Source organism: Macrobrachium rosenbergii, chromosome 7 (genome assembly GCF_040412425.1).
Source record: "Macrobrachium rosenbergii isolate ZJJX-2024 chromosome 7, ASM4041242v1, whole genome shotgun sequence".
Classification (NCBI taxonomy): domain Eukaryota; kingdom Metazoa; phylum Arthropoda; class Malacostraca; order Decapoda; family Palaemonidae; genus Macrobrachium; species Macrobrachium rosenbergii.
The window spans coordinates 4068006-4094291 of record NC_089747.1 but is presented as its reverse complement, the minus strand read 5'-3'; the positions used below and the strand labels follow the sequence as shown (position 1 = coordinate 4094291).

General features: G+C 35.7%; 2 long non-coding RNA genes across 10 annotated transcripts in view; one reads left to right on the top strand and one right to left on the bottom strand.

Moving 5' to 3' along the window:
- The window catches only part of LOC136840043 (uncharacterized), a 104013-nt gene extending 98235 nt beyond the window's left edge, over positions 1 to 5778 (top strand). For both annotated transcript variants that reach the window (XR_010853515.1, XR_010853514.1), the window contains exons 3-4: positions 2578 to 2704; positions 5365 to 5778. This is a non-coding gene — a long non-coding RNA (uncharacterized lncRNA). The remainder of the gene's footprint in view (positions 1 to 2577; positions 2705 to 5364) is intronic.
- LOC136840041 (uncharacterized) lies at positions 702 to 24707 on the bottom strand. Of its 8 annotated transcripts, XR_010853508.1 has the most exons (5): positions 24271 to 24707; positions 8497 to 8666; positions 7781 to 7918; positions 6595 to 6707; positions 702 to 1529 (listed from the first exon to the last, which is right to left on the bottom strand). It is a non-coding gene; the product is annotated as an uncharacterized lncRNA (long non-coding RNA). The 8 variants fall into 8 exon arrangements; XR_010853510.1 differs by lacking the exon at positions 6595 to 6707 and having other exon boundaries at positions 707 to 1529; positions 24271 to 24705; XR_010853512.1 differs by lacking the exon at positions 7781 to 7918 and having other exon boundaries at positions 707 to 1529; positions 24271 to 24705.
- Positions 24708 to 26286: the final 1579 nt, after the last annotated feature.

The following is a 26286-nucleotide window of genomic DNA, read 5'->3' as shown; positions in this document are numbered from 1 at the left end:
AAAAAGTATGATAAAGTGACCATGTGGTTGTCAGGTTGAACAATGTAATCTGTACTGTACATAGGCTACCAAGTAGTACCACAAGGGATGGTAGTACCATTTATGTTGCGCATTGTGTGGTACAGTGTGGATAACACACAAACGTCTGTGCCCCAGGAGCCTGATTAAACTACCTAGCTATATGTTCATTAACTTTAGCTTGAATACTTGGGAATTATCCTGTGTAAAATAAAATGTGTATCAGTACTTTTTTTTATAATGGTCGTGTTCTAAAACCAGTAAGCTCAGAGTTCTAACATTATTTTATGCCTCACTCAGACCCAGCCTCTTGTCAAGGTTACATAAGTATGAAGAAGAATGAAAGTACCATGGTCTGAGCTTTGTGGTATTAGCATCACATCCCTGGGTCAGGATTTTCTTCTCAGCCCTCTATTATAGTCATTTTTATATTATAGATACCCTATTCTGTATATAAATGTGATAAAATACTTTTAAGTTTGACAATGTTTAAAGAATAATCTGTGAAGTTTTGATGTCAATTCAGGCTTGCATGTAATTAACAGCATGCTAAATGCAGTTTGAGGTCTTGAAAGTCATCAGTACAATTTGTAAATGAATCTTATATAGGGTACTTTTGCGCAGTTTCCTTTTATATGCAGTTTCAATCTAGCTCCTGTCGGTGTTACTATTCTTTCAGAGTCAGTCAGTGCTGATAAACCACAAGTTTTCGAGGTTTAGTTTTTTAGACTAATTCTCCTCAGAACCATAATATGGTTTGTATATCTCATCCGCCTAAGGTTAGATTTCCAACTGCAATACCACTTCAGGCCCTCAGTATGTTTGGTAGCCAGTACCCATCCCTTCCATCACCATTACCCTCTTGGATGTTTTTGCTTCATTTTTACACATTCAGGATTCTTAATATCATCGTTACTGTCTGAGAGGCCAGCAAACGTTATTGCCAGGCATTCATTGGTGGTTAGCCATCCAAGTATTGGCCAGACCTAGTGGTCTTCACATGTAAGGAAAATGACGGCAGCTTCCTTAAAGTTCTCTACAAAGTATGATTTGAGATGTCTACACTGCTTTTGCCATTATGTTACACCAGAAGGATAACATATACAGTACACAAAATTAAAGGTGAATAATATAATTAACATTAATAATTATAAATGTGTCAAACCAAAATAGACCCTACGATGTAACAGTATGGCAAAATAATTAACGTTTATAATAGGCTAGAATCATAACCTTTATGACAATTATAATTCCCACAAAAATTGAAATTGTGTAATGAATAGATTAGTTTCTAATGCAATTGATTAACAGAAAATTTATGTACAGCAGCAAGGCACTTGTGGTACTATGCTTCTGCTTAAGGAGGCTATCAATTTCTTTTGACACATTGGAGCATTCACCACCAGGGTGTTGCATCGAGGACTTGCTACGAGTTGGTACCCAACAGGGCACACAGCAACACCAATTCCAGTCTCTGTAGTGGAGGTGTGGGACAGGTATCTCCAGGCAACCTACAAAAAAAAAAAACATATTAACACTCACAAATAAACCCATGTCACTGACTTACTGATTTCATCACTAATACCAAATTGAGGTCACTAGAATTCATGAGTTTTATTACCAGAAATGTGGTAAATAAGACTCCTTGTGAGTTACCCTTGTGAGTTACCAAGAGCCATAGTGACAGTGCAGAGTTCACATTCAAACAACAGACAAGGGTTACTGTATGTACAAGTAGAGAAACCAAAATTAAAAATACTGCCATGCACGTACAAACAAAAAAAATTGTGAATTTCCTTTACACAACATATTTCTTGAAAATTGTGGGCTTTGGTAGTTCTAAACTCATTGTAGTGTAGCTTTAAGTTAAGTTACTAACTTAGTTCTTGGTTGCATTTGTTTAAGAGTTGCTAACACAGGTTTTTGCAGTAGTATATTCCAATTGTCTGTTAATAGACATGTGATTCCTACATTGCATTTTATTCTGAAGGTGTACATGTACAGCTACAACAGATAAGTAACTGGATTCATGACAAGGCTAAGTAAACAACAGTAATAAGAAGGCTAAAGCTGACCACCATATCTTTTGATGATGAAATATTGGCAATAATTTGAATGTAAATTAACTGTATATAAAAATTTTGTGGGAGAGAAATTACTGGTTGTAATGTAAATCCGTTAAGGTGCTGTTATTTTATTATCTAAAACCGAGTGAATTTTAGCTGTAATTATATTGCCTGGGTCTTTGTTTGCACATTGAACTTCTACAACAGCCTTTGCAGTTGCACATCATGAATGTCATTAGGTAAAACTAACTGCTGTATGTGGAGAGTATACTTTTTACATCATTAATGTTCACTGCGTTCAAGACGTCATGAGGCCCAGGTAGCAACTGAACCAGGAATGCTAACCTTGAACACTTGGTTGTGATCATGGCATGTTAGTACAGGCCTGTATTGTAATAACTTTCAGTGAAGTGAGTTGTATGTGTAAATGTTATTTTGTATTGGTGGGCAGCCAGTCATACAGCATTCTTATTTTTACCAATCTTATTCACAGGCACGAAGGATATGGCCATCATTCTCCAAGAAAATACATTTTGCAAGTTCGTGTGAAGTGCATGCCTGTATTACATACATATCTGGGCATGTGTCTGGGGACTGCATCATAGAACAAATGTTTAAAGGTAAGGTCTGTTATTTTACATTCATTATTTGGGATGAATCTACCTATGTGAAAGAGATAAATTACCTATAACTTCATGCTGGCAGGTGCGATTACCATTCAAAATAAAATTGCATGGCTGCCCTAGATGACTAGTTCATCTGTTCTTCAACAGGTGTGTTCTAATTATTTAGTTCTCGTCAGAATTCTTATTGCTGTAGTAGTTCAGGATGGTAGTTGTTAATTCACTAGTTGCCGTTGGCTGTTTTTTCATAATATAAAGTATTGTAACTTTTCTGTATTGAAGCAATTTGAATTTTTACTAGGTATAAGAACCAGAGCCTTTTATCATATTACCCACCTCAGCCATCCCACTTTGTCCCTGATGCAGAAGAAAGTCTGCTGATAACAACCAAATTTTTATGATCTACTCCAGCTCTCACAGGAATATTCCCATATTTAGAGGCTCTGGTTTGTATACTGTAACTAGGAAGAATACAAATTATTGGAAAATTTTGATATTTTGCCTGGCTCACTTAATTAGCTATTGCAGGTTGCTTTTCATCATCCTCATTTTTCCCAAAAGTACTTTACTATCAGAATTAGATACTCCACCACAGAAACTTAGGGTTTATTCCATTGCTTGTTGGGAAAATGGCCGTGTTAGTTTTCATTTGCTATATATACTCTGTTTGCCAGGTTTGGCCTCTACTTATGTGGAGATTGTAACACCTACAAATTGAGGAGCAAATTTTGACATTAGATATGGTTTTGTTATTGTTATAAATTAGTTTTAGTTACACTAGCTATATAAGGCTTGCCTGAAGGATTCCCCCCCCCCACAAGTGAAAATTGGAGCAAGGTAAAGTTAAGCAGCCTGAAATAGTTCAGAAGCATTGCAGCTTGGGCTAAAGTGATGCTGTAAAAAACCTCTTGTACTGTCTACAGTGTGCCATGCAGGGCATAATTGAGTGACTGTCACCCAACGATTGTTGAAATGTGGTGCACACTTGACCATAGCACTTAGTATTAATTTTTTTAACAAAATGTAGCTTGTTTGCAGAGTTCATCTATTTCATTGTGAGTCCATGAGTTATACCACATATATGCTCGTATTTTAAGAAAGACTAAACTGTGTTTGGAATTTGGTAGCTTGTCTTGGAACTATGAATACCTTACTCAGAGAGAATGTTTGTAGATCACATTCACATTTTTCCTGACTCTTACATGAAACATTCTTGTTCTCAGTTGGTCCAGCAGAATTTCTTGTACAACTCTCCTTATGAGAGTTACCACTTGTTGGAGGCTAAGAACACCATTTAGTTGGGCATTCCTCGATTCTCAGCTGCACAGCGTTCAAGTTTTTATCTGTTCACTTCAATTTTCATACCTAACTAAAACCATTTAATTTTATCTTTCACAGATTTGTTTCAGGGTCTTGTTAAACCATTTGTATTAGTAATGACTTCCAAAAATTTCAGATGTATAAAAATTAAATTAATTTTTTCTTTCAAGTTGTTGTACATTGGCTCATTAGGGTAGTTGCATCAAATATCGTGGTTGAAAGCTGGTTATTTGAACATAAAATTATTGCGAACCCATTGCACCTGTGTTCCCATCCATAATTGATTGTAATTTATGTACCACAACTTTTGCAATGTACAATATTAATTAGTAGTACATTTCAAGTCAATAAAATTATTCTAAATCACTTACATCCTTGTTGAATTTTGTACTTTTCTCATAAGTAGTTGGCCAGTATTTAAGCCACCTTATGGTTAATTTGAGGTCTGTGGCATGTACTGTAATTACAAATTGAGTCATTGTGATTTAACCTTGCTAGCAGTAGCTTACTCTTCAAAGTAGTGTATGTACTACTGCACTGCAGTGATGTGCTAAAATACTGTTGGCATTTATTTTCACCTTCAGATATTCTGCACTGTACTCGAGTATTACGTAGTGGTATACAGCACAACTATCTGTTCCTCGTTAGATTTTGTATCTGTTCTACGGTCCTTGTTGGATCCTTATGGATACCATTGTGGCATACACTATTTTGCTTTGGAAAATTTAGATGATCAAGGTTTAGTGAAGTGGAGTAGCATGGTATTTTAAAAGTTCAATAAGGAACTAACGGTACTGACAATCAACCATCAAGACTACTTTGTTTATGAAAATGGGCATTGTTTCTTTAAAAGATGCACTAGACTTGAAAATATTACAGTAGTCCTAACAGTGCTAGTCAAGAAGAGTGCATTTTACCTGAACCTCTTGCTTATTAGAGCTCCAATATCAGTATTCAATTTGTATACAGTACAATGGATTTTTTATTACCTTTCTGTAAAGTTGCAGACAAGTCTTCTCGGTTGTGAGGTTCATTGTATTTTAAGAGCCATGCATTATTTTGTTGCATTTTATGATTTGCTCCATTTTTTTACATGTACTGTATCTTTCCTAATTATACTAGACTTCTACTCTTGTTTTTGTTCTTATAGATATAGCCATTCTATTCAGTGGAATTCTGCTTGGCAAATTAATGATCATACTAACTTGTTCCATTTTAGTTGCTATAAAATTTGAATAATCTAGCTCTTAATACAATATTGTAAGGTAGTGTGAACCTTGACTATGAAAGGTACATTGATGATGGTGGTAATTTTGACAAATATTTGTTTATTACAGGTCAGTCTTAAGGGGAAAAATGCCTGCCTCTGTTTATTACAGGTCAGTCTTAAAGGGAAAAATGCCTGCTTCTATCTGTACCACAGGATAGATAAAGCCAACAGTTTTTCAAGATATGTTTGTAAGGGCCACAAAGAACACATTTTTTTTCAAATTGCAAGAACAGCACAGTTGTCTGGATTTTGTTAAATACAATTTATCATTAATAATTTAATTTCTTAAGTAACAAACTTTAAAAGTAAATAAAAAGTGGAATTCTTAACCATTTTTATTTCCTAATACAGATTATATTTAACAAATAAAGCATTTTAGTGTTCCCCCCAAAATAGAATGCCATTTGGGATCATTTGGTTGTCACAAATGATAGTCTACCCATCTGCCTGCTACCAGAAGTCTTATGCAAATTGTGAAAACAGCCCTAGACTAACCCCAAGGGTAAGTACACTTTTCTACCTTTCTCACAATACAGGTAACCAGCTGGTTACTGGAAGCATTGTACCCCTTACATAATTTCCAGTTGACAAATTTACTCAGGTGGGTACCTAAATTCCTAACATAACCCAGGTACATAGTACTGCACTATTAAATATTTTTACTAATAGGTATGAGTTTCTTTAACACATGACTATTCTCAAAGATGTTTTAAGGTATCACTGAATAAAGATAATCTAGGACACATCAGTACAGTAATTTAAGCAGTCGTAAATTTTTCCTATTACCTGTAGCTAACATGTTGCAAAATTGCATTTTAAAATTATAATTGATGAAGCAGTTGGGCTGAGAAACTTAGATTGGTTCCTTAACCACATAACAAGACAAGTATGCCTAGAAAGCAGATGTTTAAAAGGTACCTCTGTAAATTTACCAAATAAATAAAATAGATTCAGCATTCATGGAGAAAGGAACAGAATACATTGGTCAAAAGCTGATATAAAGATGTTCAAGAACATATAGTAACAATAAATGCAAAACTGCATAGTACAATTATCTAAAAAAAAAAAAAAGTTAGAAGAGCAAAGGATAATTCCACAACAAACTCTTAGAAGTTCTTTCTTATCAAGAATTTTCATAACTAATACAAGTAATGCACACAAGACAACAACTATAGGAACTTACTAGATAGACAGAATATCACAAAAAAAATGATATTTTAATGATAAAATAAAGAAGAAAAAAAATATCTATAGGGAACTTTACTAGATAGAGTCCTCAGAATATCACAAAAATGACCTGTTCTCATTGGATTCTTGGAATATAAAAGTACTGTTTGATTCCCATGTACTGTACAGTATCAAACTTAAATTACTCGAGTCTCTCAAATCTTCTTGGAGTCAAGAAAATATCTAAAAATTATAAAAAATTTATCAAAACAAAAACAATAAAAAAATAGAACAATCATAAGTTATCAAAACAAAAACGATGAAAATAGAAAATAGAATAATCATAAGAACTACGTCCAAAAATAAGAGCTTCAACTAAAAAGAAGGTGCTCAAGTTGTGTTAAGCTACTTGTTTAAATTGGATTTTAGATATGAAGGGGTATTGAAAGTCAATTACCCACATGAATAGATAATTATTAAATGCAAGAAGACAACAGAAGACCAATTCAACCTGTAAAAGTCGATGGTTAAAAAAACTGAAACCACAACACTGTCATTGTCTTACTTCACATGAAAAGGGCCTTCACACACATGTGACAATCCTAAGTAATGTTAAGTCTATAGATATGTCTTCATGTACAACAATGACAAGGATACATTAAGCTTTCATGATAATTTAAAATTTTATGTTAACATATTACAGTAGCTTTTTAATCTGCTTTCTAATACAAACTTAGCTCCGTGACAGTGAAAAGTTAACTTTGGTAGCAGAATTATATTCCATACAGTTCTGGTGCCAGAAATATCTTCCTGCAGATTCACCTCTGGCTACTGATTAGCAAATAATAACAATACATGCTCTGATAATTTGAGAGAATGAAAAGAAAATTCAGACATACACAGGTTCCTCTTTCTAGATACTGTACTTTCTGGAACCTTGAATGTAACCTTAACTCCCATGAACTAAAAGGGTCTGAGAGTTAATCCTTTTCAAATCCCTGCCCTGTTATTTTTCAGTGCTTCTCCATATGCAATGGTGTATTACTGTACAGTACTAGATTTCAAACCCGTTATTACATACCTACAAAGAAGAAACAATATATCAGTTCTTGAGATGCAGACTCCCAGAAAACAAATCCTGAAATCTAATTAAGCAGCTATTAAGACCATTCATTTTTATGCATTGTTATACTGAACATAGATGCCTGCATGAAATATAAGAAAATATCTTCCCAGCAATCAATTCAATTACATGCACTGCACTGTATTTATAAGTAGAGATACAAGCAAGATGATGGTAGCTACATCTAAAATACCTTTAAAGCAGTGTAGATCTAGATCCAATTCTTTTGCTTCCAGAGGTCTCCATTTTCCTGAGGTATGGACTCGCAGCCAGGTTTTGTACTTAATTATGAATTTATGATACAACGCTCAACACATATACCTCAACAATACTGAAAGATAAGGTCAAACAATTTTCTGTTTGACAGGAACATCAAAAAAAAAATATTAATAATAACCTTTCTAGGAGGGACAAACATCTCCCTCACTCTTTCCACAGGCTTCTGTAATTATCAGTGACATTCCTTGGGAAAATTACTATAATTACTTTTCAATATACTACCACGTTAGATACACTACATTTATGGATAATTTCTTAAATCGAATGTTAGCCTAAGTGTGAAGTACAGCTACAGTTAGGTCAGGCACTATATGGAATTGCTGTCAGCTCAAAGTTATCTGAAAATAGCTTATGAAAAGTTCAGGCACTACTGTACTAGCCTTAGTGGTTATTAAGAAATCAATTTTAATACCCAATGATCTTCATAAGGATTATAACATTGCAATGCATAAGATGCTTATAGATCACTGAAACATTCCACATATGTTTGTTCCCTTATCAGTTACAATTTTACAAAGCAAATTCATTCCTTTTTAGACAAGTAAAAACAGAAAAATCTGACATTAATAAAATTACAAGTGAAACTAAATTTTTCACAATTATTTTTGGTTACAGTATTTTTTAACTTACTACGTATTTTCTGCCATCGAAATCCTGGTAATTATTCTGGGATCACTCATGATGCCCTTCATGATTTACGGTGTCAGTACTGCAGGGGGCAAAGACTTCACAGCACCAACACCATCCGAGAAGACCATCCTCTTGGGGGTGTGAGAACGAATTATAAACATCACCTATACCTGGAAGAGAAATTTAACTTTAGATTCAAAATAAAAATGTCAAAGGTTACAATATGAATTATTGTATTTTGCTATAAGTCTGGGCCATATTCTGGTGTGTGCTTAAACCAAAAGGGTTAACTCTTGAAAAAATAATCATTGGAGTCTTGAGTGACTGTACTGGCCAACTATATACCCCAATTTAAATATTGCCAGAATATCAATTTACATTTTGGAAACCAGGTGACTCCTAACAATCCCAATATACATGGACCACTTCTTAATTGTAGCTATGCATTTATGAGGCAGAATCCATGAATGATTCATTGTCTAATACACAATCGAATAGCCAGTTCCTTGTAGCATGGAGTTCTAGCTGACCCATGCTGCTGCCTATTGGTTATAACCAAGGCGAACCTCTAGCCGTTCAGAACTAAGTCCCAAAAGATGGCACATAAACCTTATACAGTTTAGGCCTACATATATTTTTTTATCATTCAAAATGATCCTGGCTAAAGCTGAGCTAAAGTTATATGATATTGCTTTCCCAGTTTGTATACTGTAATAGCAAATTTAACTTCTAAACAAAGTGCCAATGGTAGACAATATCCATTTTTGGTCAGGAGGACTAAATTCAACTGTTTACTTCTGATCTTGAAATATCTAAAAATTATAAAATTTTCAAAACAAAGTCAAGCGTTCAAAACCGAAAATAAATTATTTTTTCTCCATGGCTTTTAACAAGGAATGCAAACATTTATAAGCCATCTATATGTCATGTTCCTTCACTCAAAATTGTAGGCAGAGCCACAGCTCTTTACCTTCAAAAGACTAGGAGATAAGTCATATAAATGTTAAGACTTAACTGAGGCAACTGGAATTGAGCATTCGTATTATACTTCTGATGCTATAAAAATAATTGTTGCATGTTATTCTTAATCTGCATTAGAAAATACTTTAATATAGTTTGCCCCTATAATTTCTTTGTATATAATATCACACTTGGAAAGTGATCAACTCTGACAGATGTGAGTATTGTGCCCATCACTCATATTAGCCAGATATAGCTGCCTTCCAAACTGTAGATCAACCCCTTCCATTTTCCGGGTAGCAAGTGGTTATCCGCTCAACACATAAGTTTTTCAATGGTAAAATATTAATTCTTTTTCTTCAGCCAGGCTCTAGACACTTCTCTGTCATTTGAACAGCAAACTAATAAACACTCATAGGCAATCAGCTTGGCAGATTCCTATATTCAACAGATTAGGAAGAGCAACAGCTCATATGTTTGTTTTATCAGTTACAATTTTTAAAAGATATAGACAAGTAAAAACAGAAAATCTGTATATAAAGTATAATTAGTAAGACTCATTTTATGCAATTTGAACTGAGGCTTCATATTATACTTGGGGTTCTAATACTATTTAAATAAATGTTATATGTTACTGTCACTATACAACAGAAATTACTTTAATATAGTTTGCCTATATGACGTTTACATATATAAAAATAATAATACTTTTCTGCACTGTGCCCCACTGCCCTGGCATACCTGTGCCAACTCGTTCAGAACCAAGTCCCCAAAAGGGGTTACAAAAGTCACTGCTTCCCTTTCAGCACTTTCATGACTCAACAAAGGATAGCGACATTTCTGATTGGGTTTTCAACTTCATCAATTGGCAGAGCATTTATAAACCAAGACGACCTGGCTAAAAGATCGCTCTTTTACCTTCAAAAGCGGCATAAAAAGCATATGGACATGTATTATAGTAGCAGCAGTTAGACAAAATATATTATCATAAGTATGACTAGTGTATCATGAATGCTCACATATGATTTCCTTAGTAAGCGTGGTTATCCGCTCACTATCTTTCACTGTGTAGCTTTAGTATGGTAGAATGATTTTTGTTCTCTTACTACTGCAACAAACACAAAGGAGGGGGAAACAACAAATACTGGTTGAGCTATACTAATTTATTTTTTACGATGATATAAGAAATTGTAAAATGATACGGATAAAAAAATTTTCAGGATCATTTTAGTTGCCAGATGTTGAGTCAAGATCAGGAGGAGGCAGCTGGACTCGGGGAAGATAATTTGGCCAATTTGACCAAACTATGGACACTGTCTACTAAGGTCTACAGATTAAATATTTAGACCTTGCTGTCTACTATCAATATCTAAAACGATATGCAAACAAGAGACACGACTCGCATGTTGACAATATGCTATAGTCAGTGTTGTGGCCAAGTCAGGTCTAGGCAATTTGACTTTCTCAACAAAGTGCCTGAACATAGATTTTGATGATAACCAATTCTATTTCCTTAAAAGGCTGGCTAAATCTAGATCATCGTCTCCTCATTACATTACAGTATGTGAACAGCAGGCAATACCCATGGTTTGGTCAAGGCCACATTATCGGCCCGACTCCAGCTCTTCCTTCTCATCTTGGGTTAAAATCTGGCAAGTGATTCTGAAATAATTATTCTTTCCCACATAACACTACTGTATTTTACCCAAGTAACAGGATACACAAATGCTCGTATCACATCACCATAGTAAATTCATTCATCCACCCATCCACCATTACGGGTAAGAGTGAACAATTCACCTTGCAAAGACAGACACACAATGAAAGATATTATGACTACTTAGGGAAATCAGACGTGAGCATTAGCATGATACTATTAAGACTGTGATAAATTTTTTATGTAATTTTTACAGATTGCTGTAAATTATCTAAATATTGTTTCCTTTAATCAGCACTATAAGGAAGAACAACAGCTCTTTACCTTGAAGAAGACGTACACTCGTATTTTACTTCTAATACTGTGAAAATAAATGTATGTTATTGTTACTCTACAACAGAAAATACTTTGATATAGTTTGCTTCTGCAGTTTCTATGTATATAATATCATACTTGGAACTTTTAAGTAATATCTAAAAATAATCAACTCAAGAAGATGAAAGTACAGTGCCTATCACTCATATTAGCCAGATATAGCTGCCTTCCAAACTGTGCAACCCTTACGGGGGTAGCACGTGGTTCTCCACTCACTTTCTTTCTTCAGCCAGGCTCTGTACACTTCTCTGTCATTTGAGCAGCAAACGCAAACACTCATAGGCAATCAGCTTGGCAGATTCCTATATTCAACAGATTAGGAAGAGCAACAGCTCTTTCCCTTACAAAGATGAGTGGAATATTGAATGTAACATTTGACTCACTTGATGCAATTTGAACTGAGGCTTCATATTATCCTTCTAATACTATGAAAATAAATGTTATATGTTACTGTCACTATACAATAAAAATTACTCTAATATAGTTTGCCTATATGACTTCTATGTATATAAATATAATACTTTTCTGCACTGTGCCCCACTGCCCTGGCATACCTGTGCCAGCTTGAGGGGGTTACAAAAGTCACTGCTTCCTTTTGAGCACTTTCATGACTCTGATAGCGACATTTCTGATTGGGTTTTCAACTTCATCAATTGGCTGAGAAGACAACCTGGCTACAGACCGAGTACCCGGCAAAAAAGCCTATGGACATGAATAGTAGCAGTTAGACAAAATATATTATCACAGTATGACTACAGTAGTATATTGTGAATGCTCACATATGATTTCCCTTAGTAAGCAAACTATCTTTCACTGTGTATCTTTTAGTATGGTAGAATGATTTTTTGTTCTCTTACTCGTAATACTGGTTGAGCTATACTACCACGATGATATAAGAGATTGTAAAATGATACGGACAAAAATTTTCAGGATCATTTTAGTTGCCAGATGTGGAGTCAAGATCAGGAGGAGGCAGCTGGACTCGGGAAGATAATTTGGCCGATTTGACCAAACTATGGACACTGTCTACTAAGGTCTACAGATTAAATATTTAGACCTTGCTGTCTACTATCAATATCTAAAACGATATGCAAACAAGAGACACGACTCACATGTTGACAATATGTATAGTCTAGTGTTGTGGCCAAGTCAGGAGGCAATTTGACTTCTCAACAAAGTGCCTGAACATAGATTTTGATGATAACCAATGCTATTTCCACCAAGGCTGGCTAAATCTAGATCATCGTCTCCTTATTACATTACATTACGTGAACAGTAGGCAATATCCATCGTTTGGTCAAGGCCACATTATCGGCCCGACTCCAGCTCTCCCTTCTCATCTTGGGTCAAAATCTGGCAAGTGATTCTGAAAAAATTATTCTTTCCCACATAACATTACTGTATTTTCCCCAAGTAACAGGACACACAAACGTTCGTATCACATCACCATAGTAAATTCATTCATCCACCCATCCACCATTACAGGTAAGAGTGAACAATCCACCTTGCAAAGAGAGAGACACAATGAAAGATATTACGACTACTTAGGGAAATCAGACGTGAACGTTAGCATGATACTATTAAGACTGTGATAAATTTTGTATGTATTTTTTACCGATTGCTGTAAATTACCTAAATATTGTTTCCTTTAATCAGGATTATAAGGAAGAACAACAGCTCTTTACCTTGAAAAAGATAATAGAAAAGTTTATTCAACTGTATTAATGTACTCAATTCAGCAACTGCAACTGTACACTCGTATTTTACTTCTAATACTGTGAAAATAAATGTATGTTATTGTTACTCTACAACAGAAAATACTTTGATATAGTTTGCTTCTGCAGTTTCTATGTATATAATATCATACTTGGAACTTTTAAGTAATATCTAAGAAAATCAACTCAGGAAGATGAAAGTATTGTGCCTATCACTCATATTAGCCAGATATAGCTGCCTTCCAAACTGTGCAACCCTTACGGGGGTAGCACGTGGTTCTCCACTCACTTTCTTTCTTCAGCCAGGCTCTGGACACTTCTCTGTCATATGAACAGCAAACGCAAACACTCATAGGCAATCAGCTTGGCAGATTCCTATATTCAACAGATTAGGAAGAGCAACAGCTCTTTCCCTTACAAAGATGAGCGAAGACTTCAATATTATAAATCACTGGCTCACTTGATGCAATTTGAACTGAGGCTTCATATTATCCTTCTAATACTATGAAAATAAATGTTATATGTTACTGTCACTATACAATAAAAATTACTCTATAGTTTGCCTATATGACGTCTATGTATATAAAAATAATACTTTTCTGCACTGTGCCCCACTGCCCTGGCATACTTGTGCCAACTCGAGTAGGGGGTTACAAAAGTCACTGCTTCCCTTTGAGCACCTTCATGACTTCGATAGCGACATTTCTGACTGGGTTTTCAACTTCATCAATTGGCAGAGAAGACGACCTGGCTAAAGACCGAGTAGCGGCATAAAAGCATACGGACATGAGTAGCAGCACTTAGACAAAATATATTATCATAGTATGATTAGTGTATTATGAATGCTCACATATGATTTCCCTTCGTAAGCGTACTATCTTTCACTGTGTATCTTTTAGTATGGTAGAATGATTTTTTGTTCTCTTACTCGTACTGTTGGTTGTGCTATACCAACACGATGATATGAGAGATTGTAAAATGATACGGACAAAAATTTTCAGGATCATTTTAGTTGCCAGATGTGGAGTCAAGATCAGGAGGAGGCAGCTGGACTCGGGAAGATAATTTGGCCGATTTAACCAAACTATGGACACTGCATGATACTATTAAGACTGTGATATATTTTGTATGTATTTTTTACCGATTGCTGTAAATTACCTAAATATTGTTTCCTTTAATCAGCATTATAAGGAAGAACAACAGCTCTTTACCTTGACAAAGATAATAGAAAAGTATTGTGCCTATCACTCATATTAGCCAGATATAGCTGCCTTCCAAACTGTGCAACCCTTACGGGGGTAGCACGTGGTTCTCCACTCACTTTCTTTCTTCAGCCAGGCTCTGGACACTTCTCTGTCATTTGAGCAGCAAATGCAAACACTCATAGGCAATCAGCTTGGCAAATTCCTATATTCAACAGACTAGGAAGAGCAACAGCTCTTTACCTTAAAAAGATAAGTGAGGGCTTAACCTTATTTGGGACTCACTTGATGCAATTTGAACTGAGGCTTCATATTATCCTTCTAATACTATGAAAATAAATGTTATATTTTACTGTCACTATACAATAAAAATTACTCTAATATAGTTTGCCTATATGACTTCTATGTATATAAATATAATACTTTTCTGCACTGTGCCCCACTGCCCTGGCATATCTGTGCCAGCTCGAGTAGGGGGTTACAAAAGTCACTGCTTCCCTTTGAGCACTTTCATGACTCGGATAGCGACATTTCTGATTGGGTTTTCAACTTCATCAACTGGCTGAGAAGACGACCTGGCTACAGACAGTGTACCCGGCATAAAAGCCTATGGACATGAATAGTACAGTTAGACAAAATATATTATCACAGTATGACTACAGTAGTATATTATGAATAATCACATATGACTTCCCTTAGTAAGCATACTATCTTTCACTGTGTATCTTTTAGTATGGTAGAATGATTTTTTGTTCTCTTACTTGTAATACTGGTTGAGCTATACTAACATGATGATATAAGAGATTGTAAAATGATACGGACAAAAATTTTCAGGATCATTTTAGTTGCCAGATGGAGTCAAGATCAGAGGAGGCAGCTGGACTCGGGAAGATAATTTGACCAAACTATGGACACTGTCTACTAAGGTCTACAGATTAAATATTTAGACCGTGCTGTCTACTATCAATATCTAAAACGATATGCAAACAAGAGACACGACTCACATGTTGGCAATATGTATAGTCTAGTGTTGTGGCCAAGTCAGGAGGCAATTTGACTTCTCAACAAAGTGCCTGAACATAGATTTTGATGATAACCAATGCTATTTCCCCCAAGGCTAGCTAAATCTAGATCATCATCTCCTTATTACATTACATTACGTGAACAGTAGGCAATATCCATCGTTTGGTCAAGGCCACATTATCGGCCCGACTCCAGCTCTCCCTTCTTATCTTGGGTCAAAATCTGGCAAGTGATTCTGAAAAAATTCTTTTTTTCCCCACATAACATTAATGTATTTTACCCAAGTAACAGGACACAAACGTTTGCACTTCATTCATCCACCCATCCACCAATACGGTAAGAGTGAGCAATCCACCTTGCAAAGAGAGAGACACAATGAAAGATATTACGACTACTTAGGGACATCAGACGTACACATTAGCATGATACTATTAAGACTGTGATAAATTTTGTATGTAATTTTTACTGGTTACTGTAAATTACCTAAATATCATTTCCTTTAATCAGCATCATAAGGAAGAACAACAGCTCTTTACCTTAAAAAAGATAATAGAAAAGTTTATTCAATTGTATTAATATACTCAACTCAGCAACTACAACTAAGCACTCATATTTTACTTCTAACACTATGAAAATAAATGTACCGGTATGTTATTGTTACTCTACAACAGAAAATACTTTGATATACAGTAGTCTGCTTCTACAATTTCTATGTAGATAATATCATACTTGGAACTGTTAAGTAATATCTATTAAAAATTATCCGGTCACTTTCTTTCTTTAGCCAGGCTCTAGACACTTCTCTAATCAGTTAACATCAATCGCAGACACTCATAAGAAATCAGCTTGGCAGGTTCTATGTTCAACAGATGAGGAAGAGCAACCGCTCTTTACCTTGAAAAGATATTAGAGGCCTATAACATCATAAGTTCGACTCATTGAGCCTCCGTGTTATACTTGCGTACATTAGAATTGAGCCTACCATTAAATACTTTATAGTTTGCCTTTTCTATACTTGTAATACTGTACTAGTTGTAAAAATAAATGTTATAGCTTGTTTCTTTTACTGTCACAATTAGTCATACAACATTAAATACTTTATATGAATGTCACACATTTGCCTTTTCTCACAGGCATCACTGTATCTATATTGTGCTCCCACTGTTCCCTGGCAGGTACAGTCAATGCCATTGTCTCTAGTAAGGGGTTATCTGTAATAAAGCAGCAGTAAAAGTCATCAAAGTCATTGCCTTTGATCACTTTCGTGACTGGGATAGCGACATTTCTGATTGGGTTGTCAATAACAGACTTCTAGTGACAATGTTATAAGATCTTGTTACTATACTAGTATTGGACTAGCCTAAGCTGTTTATGAGATTTTTCACTAAGGTGTACTGAGAAAGCATTATGATTTTGCCAAGTTTTATGTGAATGTTCAAGTTGATTACTCTTTACAATATTTTTTACCTATAATTTATGTACAGTAGTTTGCTTGAGAATGCCTTAAAGGCAACAGATTTTGCACTCCTGTTGTTTCATTTACTTTGTGGTTCCTCTTCCTATTACAAAATTAAAATTATATATCCTACCTACATTGTTTTCTCTTTAACACAAGGTGGTTATAGACTTAGGGCGGAGCTATCAATCAAAAGCCACCAAAGATTATTTGGTCAAGAGTTAATCAGGCAATTTTCAATTCCTCCCATATTGTAAATGTTGAAATTAAAACTGCAAACAGCAGTCACGTATTTTCTATTATGTTGTTTAAGATTAAGCCAGCCTTGTGCTGGCATGGGCTCTTGCTCCTGAAGCAGCCCGTAAATTTTCTATTAGAGGGTAGCAGTTACATAAAAAATATATTATCTGAGTAAGACAAGTATAATATGAATGCTCACATATGATTTCCCTTAGTAAGCCTACTATCTTTCACTGTGTATCTTTTTGTATGGTAGAATGAGTTTTTTTCCTCTTACTCATAATATTGGTTGACCTATATTAACATGATGATATAAGGGATTGTAAAATGATACGGACAAAAATTTTCAGGATCATCTTAGTTGCCAGATGTGGAGTCAAGATCAGGAGGACGCAGCTAGGCTCGGGAAGATAATTTGGCCAATCTGACCAAACTATGGACACTCTACTAAGGTCTCTAGATTAAATAATGAGACTTTGCTGTTTACTATCAATATCTAACATGCTATGTAAACAAGAGACACGACTTATACGTTGACAAAACATCTAGTGTTGTGGCCAAATCAGGGGCAATCTGACCTCAACAAAGCGCCGGAACATATATTTTGACGATAACCAATGCTATTTCCCCCTAATCAGTTTTACAGTATTGACTAGACATAATGTGAATGATGAATCGTGTCGCCTCATTATTACTGCTTGCTGTAGAGCAAGGAGCCCGTGCCAGCACAAGGCTGTCTAAATCTAAATCATCGTCTCCTCATTGCATTATATTAGGTGAACAGTAGGCAATATCCACTGTTTGATCAAGTTGACAAAATTACTGTCCTGTGCCCAGCTGCTTCCTTCTTGATCTTGGGTCAAAATCTGGCAACTGATTCTGAAATAATGTTTTTTCTCACATAACATAGCTGTATTTTACCCAAGGACACACACATTCGTATCACATCATCATAGTAAATTCATTCATCCACCAATATGGGTATGAGTAAATACTCCAGTTTGCAAAGAGAGACACAAGGAAAGATACTACACCTACTTAGGAAAATCAGATGTGAGCATCCACATGATACTTTAAAGGCTGATAAATTTTGTATGTTATTTTCACTGAATACTGTAAATTACCTAAATATCATTATATTTTCTTTTTGCTTTTAAGAAACTCAAAAAAGTAATCATTGGAGTTTTTTTTTCATTTTTGTTCTGCTCCTGCCTATAACCACCATAAGTTGCAAAATAAAAATAACAGGTAGGAGTGATACTACAGAAATGAGTTCTTTATGAGGAAGTGGTATACAGTGTGTGTGTGTGTGTGTGTGTGTGTATAAATTGCTGACTCACCATGGAACCAAACCCCGGTCTTTCGAGTGAGAGTCCAGGGCATTAGCAATTCAGGCATAAGGGTCAAAAGGAGTTGAACAAAGTACTTACGTACCTCAGGTTCTTCCTGGGGAGGTGACTAAGGCCTAACATACCAGCAAATTTTACCCAACTCCCTGACTCATCAACGCTTGAACTGCTAACATCTCATTCAACTTATCCCTTTCACTGTGAGATATGATGGCAATGAACACATGGAAACGTGTTTCACAGAAATAATTTCCAACACCATGGGACTAAACCCCAGTCTTTCGAGTGAGAGCCCTGGTCCAGGGCATTAAAAATTTGGGCACAAAGGTCATAAAAGGAGTTGGAACCTCAAGTACTTACAGTACATACCTAAGGTATTTCCCGGGCAGGCGACTAAAGCCTAACATACAAACGAATTTTACCCTAGACCCATCAGTGCTTGAACTGCTAACATTTAATTCGACTTACCCCTTTCACTGTGCGATATGATGTAAATGAACACATGGAAACATGTTTCACAGAAATAAATTTCTGATCACCATGGGACTGAACCTCGGTCTTCCAGGTGAGAGTCCAGGGCATTAGCAATTTGAGTACAAAGGTCATAAAAGGAGTTGGAACCAAGTACTGAACTTGACAGGTGACTAAGGCCCAACGTACCTGCAAATTTTACTCAACTTCCTGACCCATCAATGCTCGAATTGCTAACATTTCATTTGACTTACCCCTTCCACTGTGAGATAAGATGGAAATGAACTCATGGAAATGCACATTTCAAAGGTATTGCACAATATTAGTACTGAATCCTATATAAACTACCCAACAGACTTCTTTACTAGCTTTGATACTCATATGTTTTGTATTGTATCATTTATACACATATACTTTGTACCTCTTCGTGTCTCCCACTACAATGTACACCGCCCAATAAACAGTACCAGAAGATTTCATTTATATCATCCTACATCCAGGATATTTGACGACGAAAATGGAATAGACACTAACAACCGATCGCTTCACCAAAAAAGGTAATCACAGTTACAAATGGAAGGTAGTCGCGTAACCTTAACTACCATAAACATAACAGAATCCATGAAATGTTTCACTGACTAAACACACAAAAGGATAGCCAGTTCCTTATGGCATGTGGTTCCTAGCTGACTAAGGTCAGTGTCCCATGTTGCTGCCTACTGGTTATAACCAAGGTCATCCTCTAAGCATTCCAAACTAAACCACCTGACCTCCCCCAAAAGGCACATAAACCTTATGTATATATATTTTGAATTACCATTCAAAACCATCCTAGCTAAAGTCAAAATGATATTGCTTTCCCAATTTGTATATTAAATTTAACTTCTCAACAGTGCCAGTGGTAGACAATATCCATGGTTTGGTCAAATGGACCAAATTATCTTACCAAATTCAACTATTTCTTTCTAATTTTTGCTCAACATTTGGAAACTAAAATGATCTGGATAAATTATTTTTTGTCCATAGCTTTTACCAGGGAACACAAACACTTACAAGCCATCAATATGCTACGTTCCTTTATAAGGAAAGACCTTATTCAATTGGCCAATTGCAACTGAGCATTCGTATTATATTTCTAATACTATGAAAATGAATATTGTATGTTACTGTTACTCTACAACAGAAAATACTTTTCATATTAGTTTCCCTCTATAATTTCTATGTACTGTATATAATATCATATTTGGAACTTTTTAGATAATGTCTATAAAAATGATCAACTCTGAAAGATGAAAGTAGAGTACTGTGACCATCATTCATTTTAGCCAGATATTGTCTTCCGAACTGTGCAACCCTTATGGGATAGCAAATAGTTCTCTGATCACTTTCTCCTTCAGCCAGGCTCTAAACACTTCTCCAGTCAGTTTAACATCAAACACATACACTCATTAATCATTAGCAGAGCATGTCCCTATATTCAACAGAACAGGAAGAGCAACAGCTCTTTACCTTCAAAAGATAGGAGAATACAGTGTTTCAGTTCAAATCAGTTGATGCAATTTGAATTGAGCCTTCGTATTATACTTCTAATACTATTAAACTTAATGTTATATGTTACTGTCACTATACAACAGAAAATACTTTAATATAGTTTGCCTATATGACTGCTATGTATAGAAAAATCATACTTTCTGCAGACTGTGCCCTACTTCCCTGGCATACCTATGCCACCTCAAGTAAGGGGTTACACAAGTCATCGCTTCCCTTTGATCACTTCCTTGACTGGGATAACGACATTTCTGGGTGGGTTTTCAACTTCCAGTCAGTTGACAGGGAAGACGGCCTGTCTACAGATCCGAGTACCCGGCATAAAAGCTTATGGACATAAATAAGGATTGTTGGTAACCTTGCCACTCTTTTCAAACTCATGGTGTCAAAATACAGACCATGTCTGAACTAATATTTTCAATTGATTAGTATTAATGTGGATTCTAACAGACTTCTAGTGACAATGTTATAAGATCTTGTTACTACTGTATACTAGTACTGGACAAAGTTGTTGTGTGAAATTTTTCACCGTGTACAGAGTGTGCATTATGATTTTGCCAAGTTTTACGTGAATGTTCAAGCTGATTACTCTTTACAATATATTTTACCAATAATTTATGTAATTTGCTTGAGAATACCTTAAAGGCAACAGATTTTGCACTCTTGTAACTTCATTTACTTTGTGGTTCCTCTTCCTATTACAAAATTAAAATTATGTATCCTGCCTATATTATTTTCTTTTCAACACTCATGGTGGTTATAGACTTGGATGGGCTAACACAGTAAAAAACCCCGGCAGATTATGTTCAAGAGTTAATCACACAATTTTTAGTTCCTCACATATAAATGTCGAAAGTAAGATGCAAACAGTATTCATGTATTTTCTTGTAGATAGAGAGTAGCAGTTACATATAAAATATATTATCATAGTATGACATGTATAATATGAATGCTCACATAGGATTTTCCTTAATAAGCATATCTTTCATTGCGTCTTTTTCAAAGGTAGGGTGTTTTCTCTTACCTATAATACTGGTTGAACTATACTAACATCATGATATGAAAGATTGTAAGATGATATGGAAAAAAATTTTCTGGATCATTTTAGTTGCCAGATGTGGAGTCAAAACCAGCAGGAAGCAGCTGGACTCAGGAAGATAAATTGGCCGATTTGACATATACAGAAATTATAAATGAAAATGATATTTAGGTACATTACAGTATTCAGCAACGATTACATACAAAATCTGTTATCACAGTCTTATAAGTATTGTGCAAATGCTCACGCGTGATTCCCCTGAACTGGCGTACTATCTTTCATTGTCTCTCTCTTTGCAAGGTGGAGTGTTTACTCTTACCCTTGAGCGAAATTATTATGCTGATGGTTGTGGACCTTTGTGTGCCCTGTTACTCTGATAAAAAGAGAAAGCCAAGATAAAACGTGGCAGCTGGACTTGGGAAATTAATTGGGATGCCATCAGAGTAAGCTGTAACAAAAAATAATAATAATGATCAACACAGGTGGAGGGTGATATCATGCATATTATTTATCAGGAAGAGGTGTGTGTGTGTGTATTGAGATGCAAATACATTTAATACCCAGTTTTCTATACCATGGTAATAACTTACGCCCAAAAGAAACTATAATTGATAAAAGCTTTGTCACCAGTGGGATTCATGCTGCCGCCTAGTTGGGAAACAAAGACTTTTGACTACCGAGCTATCAACAGGGGTTAATGTTGTAAGTTACTTGTATGATATCATATACATGAAAATTATAGATGCAAACATTTAGGTATTTTCTACTATACAGTAAACACTTACATACAAAATTTATCATCACAAGATTAGAAGTATAATACGCTTGTTCCAAATGAAAATTTTTGGGATCATTTTAGTTGCCAGGTCATGTTGAGTGAAGTTCAGAAGAAAGCAGCTAGACTTGGGAAATTCTTTTAGACCACTTGACCAAACCATGGATGTTGTCCATTCACATTCCAAAAAGCTTGATGTAATGCTCTTTCACATAATGCCTATTTACATATAATCAATACTGTAATACTAACAGAAGAACTGAGCATTCGTTGCCATGTAAATACAAGTTCAGGCACTTTGTTGAGAAGCCAAGTTAGTTCCCAATTTACCCACAATAATACCGGCAGTGTGAGGAAGATTTTCGTTATGGTATCACTGTTGGGTAGAGTTAGGGGGCAAATAATACTTGGCCGACAATAAACAAATGCGTCTTCTTTATCAGCAGCCCTGAAAGTATAGGAAAAACCAGTTTCCAAGGTAAAAACAGGCGCAGAACTAATACTTAGAAATACCAAATTCAACTTCCAAAGTAATACCCCATGCAGAGCTAGGCTTGGCAGTACCTTCAAGTGTGACCCATTAAACTCATCCCTCCATCCCTGGTGCATTTTTCGACGAGCTCTCCACTGCTATGTTAAAAGAAAAGTAATGTCCTGATTAAACCTTTTGGTTAAAATTCATTTTCTTTTCTGAAGTGCATTTTCTCACAGTCCTGACTTGGCCCCTAATGCTTGGTTCTACCTTTTTTTTTTTTTTAAATGGCTAGGATATGATAGGGCACTCGGTAATTCTATATATTAGCTCCGTGCCTGTTTTTACCTTTTCAACTATTTTTTCTACACTTTTAGGGGTTCTGATACTGGCGGTGCATCTGTTTGTTGTCGGCCAAATGGAATGTCCCTTCGCTGTGTTTATTAATGGCCCAAGGGAGGGGACCCATGTGTTAACAAGTTATTGCACTTGCCAGACGGGATAAGAACCGTTCGAAACAGACGTACCCGTGCTCTGTCTTGTGAAGATCGCATGTGGAAACCCTTAATTGTTGGATGGACTTCGGCGGTTAATTACAGGTTAATTAGACTCCAGCGCCAATAATGAAAGGTAAATTCATAATTAACAACCAAAAAACTGCAGAAAAAGCCAAGTTGGTAATTCTAAGCTGGCTGTCCGCGGTGAGCTAGACTGTGGCAATTGGCGTTTTTCTATGTTATTTTACTTGCTTTACAAGAATTTAAAGTAATATTTTGTCGCCCGGTTGTAACTAAACTGTGATTGACCTTGAAGACTGACTACGACTTGATTACCTAATGCAGGGTAGGTCAAGCCGGCATTCCGCGGCAAGCGCCCCCCCCTCCATAGCTAATACGGCAAAATTGTAACAAGTAAACACCTCCAGGCTACATTATGATGGTATTTTTAGGGGTGTTTACTGGTTAAAATTTTGCCATATTAGCTATGGAGGGGTGGGGGGCTTGCCGCGAATGCTAGCTTAGACCTACCCTGCGTTAGGCAATTCAAGTCGCAGTAGTCTTCAAAGTTCAATGACAGCTTAGTTACAGCCGGCCAACAAAATAGCTTAGTTACAGTGAGTAAAATAACATAGACAACGTCAACTGCCATTAGGTTAGAATTACCCTCAAGTTATAGTGACTCAAAAGATACCAACCTAACATATCCTAGGGGTGTCTGCTGGCTACAATTTTGACGTACTGGCTATGGAGGGGGGTTGTTTTATAATTTATTAATTTTTTTTTTCATAGTGTTTGGGTTCAATATAACAAGAGTGAAGAGCCTTTTCAAAAATACAAGTTACATATATTGTGTATTGGCAATTCACAATACCAGACTACAACAGCGAAATGAATACAAACAAAATCCCCAAGTATTTCAGCTTCAAATGAAAAGAAATAACAATAAATAAATCGCACAAAATACGTCAGGCGCTCATGCCCGTGCTACTCACCTAATGTTGCAGTTGGTCGCCATCTTGACCATCTCGGGGTAGGCAGAGATTTCTGACCGAAATTCACTTAAAATGGTATTTTATCGGCACTTTTCTCATACTGCGCAATAACAGGAAGCATTGCTTGGTCACAAGAAAGTTAGACGCTTGTGTAGTTTTACTTACAGTGTCGATAAATGAAGAAAGTTGTCACATGTTCTTTTCACACTGGGGAACTTCAACCAAATTAGTTAAGATTTCACGGTGCGTTTACTCTATTTATTTATAGTAATAACATGAAGTGTTCTTAAATGACAAGATTTACATATATTTTTTTTTAATATAAATTTCACCTTCTAATGTCGAAAAATATGGTAAGATACATCGGACGCATTTAGTTATGTCAAAGCACCCGGTTACACGGATACTCGATTGTTTACAGTTTTATATAAACAATAGACTAACGGAGTTTAAGTTCCAAAGGCTTAAGTAAATAAAACTATATAGTTTCAAAAAAGAAAAACGTACAGAAAGATCGTTTTTTCGGGTATTAAAGTACCCTAATAAATTTGAAATATTTAACATCGAACCACTGCATTTTTAAAGAGCATATGAGGCTCACTACGTTATTTCTGAACTGTTTTCTCTTCTCACATTAAACAGAATTATGTCATGGGCCTGAAAATATTTGGAAATTTTTATAACATGCAGTATCTGATGAACTGATCATCACAGACATGGGGAGCACGTATCCGAACAAAGGTGTTAAATTATCAACTTCGTCATCGTGTATCAAATATATTTTTGAATTCTCGAGTAAGTTTTAAGTTCTGATTAAACGTTTCGCATTCCCTGTCTTGCACTGTGCACTCTGCCGTAAGAGCTTATATACTAATTCCCAGTAATGAGCCATAACAGGGTCCAAAATCCGTTAGATTAAAAGTACAAGACTCTACTGGAAAAACCCGTAGACTTTTGTCTCTGTTCTATCTCTGTACACGATGCTAGAAAAACGGACTAAGATAAATCACAAATTTTATTTTCAACACTCATTACATGTTTACTTGGCTACTATGCCTTGACGTATAACCGACAAATCACAAAGTTTGTCAAATCATTTAACAAGTGCGTCACGACGAAAATCAAATACGAATGTACACCATCTAAACACTTACAGATACTGGTTTTGAGATGAGTTGAGTGAGGGATGGAAGAATTATGATTTCCACAAGATTTTTACTCTCCAAAAATTCACTGTGAAATAATCGAATACTGTACAGACATTTATATATAAAAAAACTTCATATTGGATGGCAAAACTGTACTGTTCAGTTTACAAAATCTTTCCTATTTCATTATGGTTGGTCAAACTAAATTAATGCAATATGCTGAACTGAATTTTCCAAGATGATACACTAATGGTCACATATACCCAGTACTTAAAACTATCGTAGACTTACATGAAAGCGTAACATAAAACTACTGTACATCAGCATCTGAACTGATGATGAAGTTACAGTATTCCCTTAAAAAAAATTTTTTGGAATACACGCTAATGCCCAAATTCATTATTATGGTAAAAAAAAAGATGGAGTGTACCAACTATCGCATTTGTGTAAAAAGACAGCACTTGTACAGTGATTCAAAACCTCTGCTTGATTGGAAACAGAACATTATGTGCAAGGTATACGCCAATAATTAAATTCAACCGTTATCACAAGTTACTGAGTAAACAAGTATGATGGAAGTACAAACAGACAATTGGAGTTCCTTTGCGCAAACTCCCCAGTCCATTTTGGGAGGCAGGATTAAAAACAGAAACATATTTCATGGAAGTTATCAGAGGCTGGCATGAACATAACACAAATGTAAGTGGGTCTGCCTATTTACAGTACTTGAGCGCAAATAGTATTCTTCAGTTTCAAAACACCTTACCTGTCACATCTTCATGCCTACCCTCTCCCCTCCAATCAAAAGCCATTTTTTGAGTGACCCTGGTCCGTATCCTACCCATCATTGTCTGTTGACGTCCAGTGA